Here is an 11,458-nt window from a genome sequence, read left to right on the forward strand (position 1 = left end):
AAACACTACCGTACAAGTTATAAGTCTACTGGATATGTTTAAACACTACTGGATACGTTATTACGCTATTTGACATTCTGTAAAACTACGCGGTACACTATAACACTACATGACTTATCATAACACGTGTAACGTTCTGTTATACATGCGAAACACTATACTACCACGTGACATACTATAGCACACGTGATACTTACACTGTAGCACTGCTGGGCGCGTTAAAACACTACTGGATACGTTGAAACACTATTTGATATGTTGAAACACTTCTGGACACGTTATAACGCTATTTGACTCTCTGTAAAACTACGCGGTACACTTAAACACGAGATGAATTCTCACATGTGGTCGGATACTCAAACTAATGTTTTCCTGTAGGTGAGTATTGTGGCGAAAGCTCGAATTGAACTCGGTCCACCCTATCACTAAACATTTTAACCAGATGCTTAGACCACTCACCTGCGGAGACAACTAATACAACAGTAGAGGGTTATTGAAGAGTATTTAAATGTAACATGCGATTTTATTTTGGAATAAGAGTTGTCTCCCAAGCCTCATGCATATTCATATAATCGAGAGTGTGTCGATAAATGTTCCCACGGGATGTATGAAGTGTAACGGAAGAAAATACCGTCGTAAACGACGATTATGATAGGAATAAATGCTTACCATTCTCACTAACTGCCTTTTGATACGTAATTGTTTTATCATAACTAATCTTATTCCGCATTTTAACCGCATTGCGACAACAATCTACATGTTTTCAAATGAAGAATGTCCAGAGTTGCTGGTCTGTTTTTGTCATGGTGATACTAATAAACAAACTTTCATGTTTAAAGTAAAATGTACATGAAGGAAGTTAAATAATAGCTGCTAATTTACACTTGCACGCAAATCAGTTTAAAGTGACTTTCTCACAGATGAAATGCTGGCGACTTTTTATCCCATAACCATTGTTCATGTATTTGTATGACCAAAAACATCATCATTAAAAGGAATTGACAGTTATGTGAATACCAATTCAAACAAATTTCTGAAAATTCAAGTCTGAAATAATGAAGATTTTTCTATCACATTTATAACATTTGTGAATAAAATAGGTTTTATTTTAAGTTATGGCGGCTTGTATAAAGCAGATTGTTGATATAATATTTTTCAACAAGGGCGTCGCAGAGAGAACGCAAACAAGTGTATCTGGCCCCAATATCACGAAAATACCCAGGTTAAGTCTTAATCTCAACTCAATTTACCACATAAAAGCATAGTATATTATTCAAAATCTTGTATTGTTATCATTTTCGTGATATTGGGGCCTGATGTTTCTAGTAAAAAGGGCATAACTCGACAATCATTAAAGTAAGAGTTATGCGCCTTGAAAAACATGCCAAGTCGCATTTCATAGTGTTTACAGTGTATTTACAAATACATCGAAGCAAAAATGCCCATGAGAATACAGCGTTTTTACAAGGACAAATATAATAACATAATTATAAAGGTACAATTATATATATTAATTCATACAGTATATAGATCTATATATACACATGCACACACATTTGTATGAAATTGCAATACTAATATATGAATATCACAACTATATGAACAAGACAAAGGACATTATGTACATGGAGTGAACGGTTTAAGAGTTATGGCAAATATTAATTTGTATTGTATTTACAACGACGATGCCGCCGGCGCCTTTGCCTACTCCGACGACAGTATGACAATAACTCCCGTTTAATTTTTGGAAAAGAGACGAGCTTAAAAATGGGTCTCGGACTTTACAACTCTTGATATAGTCTCTTTAAAGCTGCACTTTCACAGATTGACAGAATCAGCTGATGTTGGTATCAGTTGTTCAATTCAGTCATATAAGATAACCAAATTTGAACAGATCTCTATGGCTTGGAAAAACTCCGAAAACTTCCTCTTTTTTAAAGCTTTAAGAACGCTTTTTTTCCATAAATACATCAATTTTAGAACGTAAATATAAAAAAACACTGCGCGATCTGATCTTTTGTAGCAGTCTTGTTTCACTGGTTTCTAGATATACGCAAGAATTGGCTCATTCAAAGACAAAAAAGGTAAAAAATAAATAATAATAATAAAAATTGCCAAAACGCAAACCTGTGAGCGTGCAACTTTAAGAGTTTAAATTATAATAAGACTTTTTGGGTTCAAATACATCCAAGGAGTATAATTACTTAAACCGATGCGGAAAATGTTTTGCTCTGGGTTATTTATTTTGAATACACTGTTGTAGACTGGACGTCACATTCCACAGCTATTATTGTGACAAAAGTATTAATTACAAACTATTTAATAGGCGTACAAGGAATGTTTCAAGGGTCATCTGTAGACAGGCGCGTAGCTGCCAATACGCGAGTACGCTGCTGAATCCACATGATTATAACAAACATTTTTTTTTAAAAGCCAAAGTTGCAGTATGCGTACTTGACTACATGATCCTTTAACTGTCCATTTTCCAGTACTACATAAAGCACCACAGATCGCCCCAAATTGCACCATGGTTATTAACTTTCGAGGGGGCATGCCCCCGCCCCAACACAATTATGAATAGCGGGCTCGCTACGCCCCTGACTGTAATATTAAAAAAAAAACACACACTTTTTTTCGTAAACATACATGTACATCAAACACTGAAACACCTCTTTTAGTGGGAGGGGTGGGGTGGGGGGAAATAATGTACACCTGTATGTATATGGACGTTACTTGTTCAAGTGCTAGCTACGCCCCTGGTAGAGTACAGACTTTTCATTAAGTTCAGTCATCGCCTTGCGCCCACAATTGAGAAACAACGTAAATAGATGAACAATAATGTATATTACTTTTACTATAAACATTCACTTACAACAGTGACAAAATCAGAAACATTAGCCTTAAGAATATTGTATTTTGCCTTCAAGCCATTCGGAAGTTTACGGAAATTAACGAACATTGTAATCGGAAAAAGCTCTGATCTGATATCTATCGGAAAACCTCGGCCAGTATCAAACAATCACGAAGCTTGCTAGAGATTGCCGAGTCGTTACGATTGATTTGATATATTCCGTCTCATTTCTGCTTCTGAGTCAGTATCGGCTGGCTTGAAGTTTATCAAACGATATTGTTATCATTGAAGGAATATAAAGAAAAGATAACAGGGCCTAAAACTTCAGTATTTTGAGGATTTACTGTTCAAGAGGTATGTAATAGATTTTATATATGTTTATTTGCCGACTAGCTATATAAATGAGCAGACATGATAATGTGCTTAATAATATTAATTATTTCACTAAAAGAATAAGATTTCAACACATGTGTGGTATTTATAACTTTAAAAAAATGTATTTAATTATGTGAGCCGGTTAGATATTATTCTGCTTAAGACATTTTGTCTGCTTGCATAGTTACAAAAATAATTGAGGCTGTGATTCTAATTAGTGGTTTTGCTCCGGTAATTAAGACACTTAATACTGTTATCGATGTAAAACCAGTAATGGTAAAGCACCAGTCAATTGTAACCACGGCCCCGAGGTCCGGGGGTATACGGGGGATGGCCGGGGAAATGGCCGTGTTTTTACCTTCCAAGGGGCCCACAGTTCCGGGTGAATGTAGTGGTTTTGTTTGCGCACTACAAATAGCGGGGAATGGCCCTTACTTATGGATTTTGCCCGGGCTTGGCTGGACCGAAAGTCAAAGTCCCCTCTATTCCCCGGACCTGGGGGAGCCGTGGTTACAACTGACTGGTGCATAACTGAGGCTTCGAAAGAACCTGTATATACATGTATACATGTAAGTAATGGTCGGTTCTGTTCATGTACACTTGGATACTTGTGCAATTTGGTGAAATAGAATTCATCATTAATGGTCAAGAATGGCCAAAGGGAGCTATAGACACGCCCATATATCATGGAGTATAGAGACCGATGAAGGAAAAATCATTAGAAAAAGAGTCTTCGTAGTTCATACACTGTTGACCAACTGTATAACCTGGTGGAAACGCCCTTTTTGTGGTACTTTAGACGTGGAATACAGTTATTGGTAATGTTTGCAGATTCTTTGACTAAATAAGGCAAGATCGAGCAGATATAGACACACATAACAACAGTAAAGTCGCTGTATGGAAAGAGATACATGTATTATTTTGCTGATTTCTTAAAATAGCGGAAGCGACTATGATTTGAAGGGCATAAGTTCAATTGGTATACTAAGTAACTATTTATAAATAACATCAACAAACAAGGATGCAAAAACGACAAAACAAATCAGCGATTGTTTCATGTTTTGAAAGCTCAACTTCTGAGTGTAATTGACTTAAGGAGTATCCAATTTCAAGTACAATGGCCAAATTTGTTTTACTTAAGGCTCAGTTTGTGGTTTGAAATCAATGCTTTTACGACATTGTATTTTTGCCGTCTGCAGCATCATCGATCACGCATATTTTAGCGTTATGCATCTTTATTTATATCAGAAGATTCAGCCTCTCCATATAATATGAGTGCAGCGTATCGATTTGAACATAATCTATAACCACCAATTCCAAAAGCAGACGTTTTGCATTGTGTCTGTCTCGTGGTGTTTTTGGTAACATCAAATAGTTGTAAGACCGGGGAAAGGGTTCTGTCTGCTTCTATTTTCATTTCACTTTAAACCATTTTCGCTTTCAATTCGTAATTTAGCCCTGCACTTGTTTACCTCAGGTATGTGCAGAAGCGCTGTCGTCTGTTTAGTTCAATTTGAAATATCAACGTACCAGTCCGGAAGTAATTTCAATTCTACCACGTGATTGGGCCCTGCACTTGGTTGCCTCAGGTGTCTGTAGAAATGTTGTCGTCTGCTTGGTTCAATTTGAAATATAAACATATCAGCCCGAAAATGTTTACGCTTTTACCCCGTGATTGAGCCCTGCACTTGGTTGCCTCTGGAGTCTGCAGAAAAGCTGTGTCTGCTTGGTTAAAATTTGAAATTTCAGTCCCTATTTTCATTTCACTTTGAATAATTCGTGATTAAGATCTCATACTTCAAAGTTGAACGTGATTAGCGCAATGTCTGCAGAAGTGTCGTCTGCTTGGTTCAATAATCAGTAATGAAGAGTCAATCTTGGAGTATTCTCCTTTTTTCGTTTCGCTTTGAACTATTCGTAATTTAGAACTGATACTTTTTTATTTGCATTTCGTTGCATCAGAATTCTGCATAAGTGTTGTCGTCTGCTTGGTTCAATTAAAAAATATCCACAATACTGAAGTCAGCCAGACAATTAGTCAATCTTGAGGTTTATGAAGGTCTGCCCTCGTCTAAGTATTTGGCTACATTGTGGCGAGACCCAACCGCATCACTAGGTAATAGTAAGATGACATGAAGTAATATTTTAATGATTATGAATGTACGGAGTGAGCGTATTGGCTGGAAATAAAATTTGTATTCTAATACGACTTCCGATGCTGAAAAATGTATATTTATTCCAATCGTTCGATGGTGTTTACTTTATAGAAGATAACTCGATGCCAAAATGATGTAAAGAATGCATTGGATGATAATTAGATGGTTCAACGGCGACGCCATTTTGAGAAAAAGAAAAAAGAAAGGTTTCCTCTTCAGAGCCAGCCGCTGGTCTCAGTCAATGCTCCATCAGCTGACTACTTCATGTATATCGATGAGTCGACTTTCCCAGTATTCGCGTCTACTATGCCACTACAGCAGACGCATTGGGTTAAAGGCAGACTACTATTAAGCTGAGAAAGAAAACTTGGTATAAAAGGCAGACTACTATACCACTAGGGCAGACATCTTGGTATAAAAGGCAGTCTACTATATCACTAGGGCAGAAACCTTGGTATAAACGGCAGACTTCTATACCACTAGGGCAGAAACCTTGGTATAAATGGCTGACTTCTATACCCTTAGGGCAGAAACCTCGGTATTAAAGGCAGAGTTCTATACCACTAGGGCAGAAACCTCGGTATAAAAGGCAGTCTACTATATCACTAGGGCAGAAACCTTGGTATAAAAGGCAGACTTCTATACCACTAGGGCAGAAACCTTGGTATAAAAGGCAGGATTCTATACCACTAGGGCAGAAACCTTGGTATAAAAGGCAGACTTCTATACCACTAGGGCAGAAACCTTGGTATAAAAGGCAGACTTCTATACCACTAGGGCAGAAACCTCGGTATAAAAGGCATACTACTATACCACTAGGGCTGAATCCTTGATACTAAAGGCAGACTTCTACATTACTATAAGACATCTTGGTATAAAAGGCAGACTACTATACCACAAGGGCAGAAACCTCGGTATTAAAGGCAGACTACTATACCACTAGGGCAGAAACCTCGGTATAAAATGCAGACTACTATACCACTAGGGCAGAAACCTTGGTATAAAAGGCAGACTACTATACCACTAGGGCAGAAACCTTGGTATAAAAGGCAGACTTCTATACCACTAGGGCAGAACTCTCGGTATTAAAGGCAGACTTATATATCACTAGTGCAGAAACCTCGGTACTAAAGGCAGACTACTATATCACTAGGGCAGAAACCTCGGCACTAAAGGCAGACTTCTATACCACAATGGCAGAGACCATGGTATAAAATGCTGACTACTATATCACTAAATCACCTTAGTATAAAAAGCTGGCTTATATACCACTAGCACAGAAGCATTGGTCTAAAAGGCATACTTCTATACCATTCAACACTAGGGCAGACATCTTGGGATTAAATGCATACAAGCTCCTATTTAACTTCAGCAGACACTTGGGTAAAAGGCAGACTACTATACCATTCAACACTAGGGCAGACATTTTGGGAATAAATGCATACAACCTTCTATGCAACTTCAGCAGACACTTGGGTAAAAGGCAGACTACTATACTATTTAACACTAGGGCAGACATCTTGGGATTATAGGCATACAACCTACTATGAAACTACGACAGACAGTTGGGGTAAAAGGCAGATTACTATACTATTTAACACTATGGCAGACATCTTGGGATTTAAGGCATACAACCTTCTATGCAACTTCAGCAGACACTTGGTTAAAGGCAGAATTTTATGCGGCAAGTATACCACTATGGCATACACTTTTGGAATTAATGCAGCTTGCTTTACCAATTCAGCAAACTGTTTACAACTAAACCACTATGGCAGACACCTGGGGGTTAGAACACTAGTATGCAAGTACAGCAGGGTCCCTCATTCTATTACCATTTGACGTGCGGTATAATGTTGAAGATTGATAAAAAATGAAAGAAGTATTATTTCCGTTCATAATACAATCCATGCAATAAACATTGTACCCGATAAAAGGAAATTATCACAGTTAAGAACAATTAATTTCCGGCACGGTTTTGAAATACCAGATCAAAAGGAAATTTAATGAACAATTAGGATTCTGCTGTACATCTGGCAGTATTTTAAAGTTTTAGTTGATGCAACATTATAGGTATGGTCAAAAACGAAAGATTTCATCACCCTGTAAGGCGATTGTTAATTAAGTGCTTGATTTTCATCCCCGCTATTTCTTCCGCCGCCCTTTAAATTTCATTGACTCAAACGGAATGTTGAACTGGGATCTGTATTTGCGTTTCGGAGTGATACTGTTCGCAGGGGCGGATCCAGGAATGGACATTAGAGGGGGCGTAACTTAGGGGCGCAATCTTTTGACATGTACCCCTTCCTCTGAACCGAAAGTACATGTTTATGGCATAAACTGTTTCTTGGGGATTTGGGTTTACTCGTTAAAGAAAATGTTATCAATTTGATATCGGAAATGATGCATTATGGGCGTATTTTATTTTATTATTTTTTTCTCCTATATTGATATAAAAAGTATACTTGGGCGATTTTAGAGAGGGCGCGCACCGGGTGCGCCCCCTCTAAATCCGCTTGTGGTCCGGGAACGGCGTTTCTTCAAACCAGCCGGTGTCGACGTAAACATTCACATGTTAAAATGGTGATTGTTACGATGAGGTTCGTGGTTCGTCAAGAAACACCTTTTATGGTTCCTTATGCAATATGAAAGGGTTTGAAAACATATTCAATGGTGAAACAGTCATCTAAGAAAAAAAATAATACGTTACCCCCGCCCCCATTAAAAGAAATGGATGAAAATCTAGCTATTAATTTATATTGGCCGAATAAAGATGTATTTACTCAATCTAATCTTCTTTATCACGTAACTTAATGTTAATTACGGCCCAAGGCCACTTCATACGTGTATATATATGTAGACGCAGATTGTGAAATCTACTGGATAAAGGATGCACTTGGTAATGGTTAAAGGTTGTTAGTATGTATAAATAAAATAAATCAATGCTTGATACGAGGTAGTCAGGCGCGTAGGCACATGATTCTGATTAAAAATATAAACAAATCAGCCATGGTTGAAGTATGTGCGTACTTGACTCCATGATCCGAATACTGTCCATTCTCAGGTACTTAATAAAGCGCCTCAGAACGCACATAATGCACCAGAATGAACCATGCTTTTTAAACTTTTCCGAGGCGCCATGCCCCCGGACCCCCCCCCCCCCCGCCAAATTATGAATCCACATGAATAGCGGGCTAGCTACGCCATTTATTTTTCGTAAGAACATACTAACAACCTTCAACGTGTAAACTACTTTCTAAATTGGGATGGAGGAGCGGGGGGGGGGGGTATACAGATACGGCAGGCACGATTTTTATTCTAAATTTGTCAGCCACTGTTTATTTTAAACTCTCCTCATGCTTTAGATCAATAACGGCTGGAAAGTGAGAAATACTGCCTTCTCCTCTGACAAAAGAAACTGTTGACCACTAAAACAGATAACGGCCTCATACAGTGGTTAATTGTCATTACAATAATAAAATATCTTAGTCGTAAAGTGGCTTTATCTTTACTGTGATGTACATGTATGTTTAAGAAAAAAGCGTTGTATTTTTTTAGAAATTTTACAGTCAGGAGCGTAGCGAGCCATATATTGGTGTGGTTTTATAATTGTGCAAAGGGGGGGGGGGGTCGGGGCATGCCCCCTCAGAAACGTTTGGATACCGCTTTTGTTTTATTTAGTACTAAAAAATGGACAGTTTTATGGACCATGTAGTCAAGTAGGCATACTGCAACTTTGGCTGATATACTTTTTGTCAGAATCATGTGAATTCAGCCGCGTACTCGTAACATTTTGCATTATAAAACTTCAGATGTTTTAGTACTAAAACTTGCATTCACAAACCTTGAACTTTAAGATGCATTAAAATGCCGTGTGGGTTACTTAATTCGTGAAATAATGGAATATGCAGAGCACAGAGATTCATGAATAAGCATTTTAAAAATCATCAATAAAATCCCCCTGTTACAATCTAAATGTCGATGGAATATTTTAGTTATCGCAATTCTATGGAGCTTTATACCCAATTTATATTATTTATAAAATTGTAACTGAATATCAAAGGCCTTTATTTAGAAAATAATAGAATAATTAAAACTTTGAATGGCATGAAAAATCCTGAAGAATAATGCTCTTGTCTTTGAACGTATTCATGTTAATATAATTATGTTGTTGTCGCTGTTGTTGTTGCTGTTGTTGCTGGTGTTGTTGTTGTTATTGCTGTTGTTGTTGTTGTTGTGGTTTATGTCGCTCTAGTTGTTGATATGTTCCTGCTTGTTTTGAGATTTTTAAAGTTGCTGTTGTTGTAATTGCTGTTGCTGCTGCTCCTGCTACTGCTGCTGCTGCTGCTGCTACATTCAATGTACAAAAGCATAGTAAATATTGCTAATATTTAAAGGTATAGAAATCCACACGTGCATGAGTTCTAAGCTTCCAGTTCAACCATCGCTCGGATAACAAGTGCTAATGATGCACGAAGAATGTGGCGGGCCCGGCTCTAGGAGAGTCTGGTATATTAATCAAATCTAACCGATGATTTTCATTCGGAAAAAAAGATTTCTCAAAAATAACTAAAGATGTATACATGCCTAGCATATTTTTCACGGGCAAATGCATGAAAATAAATGAATTTGATGGTTGGGAGGAATTACAAAGATTCCATGTGTATACACAATTCATTTGCTAAGCCAGAAACTATTCAGATGTGAATCTGTGTAAATATTGTAGAATTGTGATTTTTTTCTCTCTCTCTCCTTTTTGTCTTAGCTGTGTTGTAATTTTGTTACACGGTATTTAGGAGATGTTTTAGAAGTTCCCATGGGTGGTTCGAGGTTCGCAGACTCGAAGAATATTTGGCATATATTTGGAACGCAGACTCTCCAAACTGTGTGATAGTATTTACTATGCAGGGTTCGGATAGAAATGTGTAGGAAGGGGCTACAAGGTTGAAGAGGGATATGGAAAGGATCACCCTTATGGAATTTGGCCTTATAATTGAACACGGGCGATTTGGTCTAACATAATTTATGGAATTTGAGAAAACTCAACACATTATGTTAGACCAAATCGCCCGTGTTCAATTATAAGGCCAAAATATATAATTGTCTGGTTCCTGAGACATTTCTGAGTCTTTAAGGGTAAGTATGTAGGTCGGATTTATCTCTGTTTCATGTCTCTGTTTGTTAGTAGAAAACCAGTCAAATTCATTCATTTGTTTTTTCACTATCAGCGTTCAATTCATCCGAAATTTCCGGAAAATTTAGAGTCGTGCCCTAAATTTTTGGGTCGGTCTGATCACCGCAACAAACCCTTTTTTTTGTTTTGGCCTTACTACAGTACAAATTCAAAACACTTATGTCCTGAACGTATAGGGTCGGTCGGGACACGGGAACCAAACATTTGTTGTTTGTTTTGGCCCTACAGAACAAATTCAAAACACTTAAGTGTGGAACCTAGAAAACGTTCGCTTCTCATACATGCGATAAACACAAGTACTCTAACTGTTGTATACCGTGAACTTTCTAAAAGTTTCACATCAAGTTCGCTTGTTCACTATTCTACATATATGGATCTGTCAGTCGAAGTGAAAACAGTGCAAGGCTTGATAGCCATGACATTCGCATGGAGGTTATCATGAGATAATACATTGGTGTGTCCTTGCATTGTCACTTGAACGCTTACATGGATTAAGAGCCTGGAGAGAGGTCACAAGCGAAGTTGAAACCAAAAAAATGAATCTGTCAAAACACGATGTAGCTGAATCTTTTTTGCTAGATTTGTCGACACAAATATGCACGTAAATTGGGGGATGCGTAAAATATCAAATGATTCTGCGCATTGGTAAATGATTTCAAAATTTGTTAGCGAAGAGATTTAAAGGTTCATATGACATCTTCATCATCATCACCATCATCATCACCATCACTACCACCACAATCATCACCATCTGTACCACAACAATCATCATCATCTTCATCAACATCATCATCATCATCAGCATCACTACCACCACAATCATCACCATCTGTACCACAACAATCATCATCATCATCATCATCATCATCATCATCATCATCATCA

The 11,458-nt window shown here is 37.6% G+C and overlaps 1 protein-coding gene across 1 annotated transcript in view; it reads left to right on the top strand.

Annotated features, from left to right (window-relative positions):
* Positions 1-3,047: 3,047 nt before the first annotated feature.
* Positions 3,048-11,458, top strand: part of LOC128208117 (cell surface glycoprotein 1-like) — a 24,904-nt gene continuing 16,493 nt past the window's right edge. Inside the window, exon 1 of the mRNA XM_052911464.1 lies at positions 3,048-3,205. The gene's annotated coding sequence lies outside the window, so the exon portion shown is untranslated. The remainder of the gene's footprint in view (positions 3,206-11,458) is intronic.

Source organism: Mya arenaria, chromosome 11 (genome assembly GCF_026914265.1).
Source record: "Mya arenaria isolate MELC-2E11 chromosome 11, ASM2691426v1".
NCBI lineage: Eukaryota > Metazoa > Mollusca > Bivalvia > Myida > Myidae > Mya > Mya arenaria.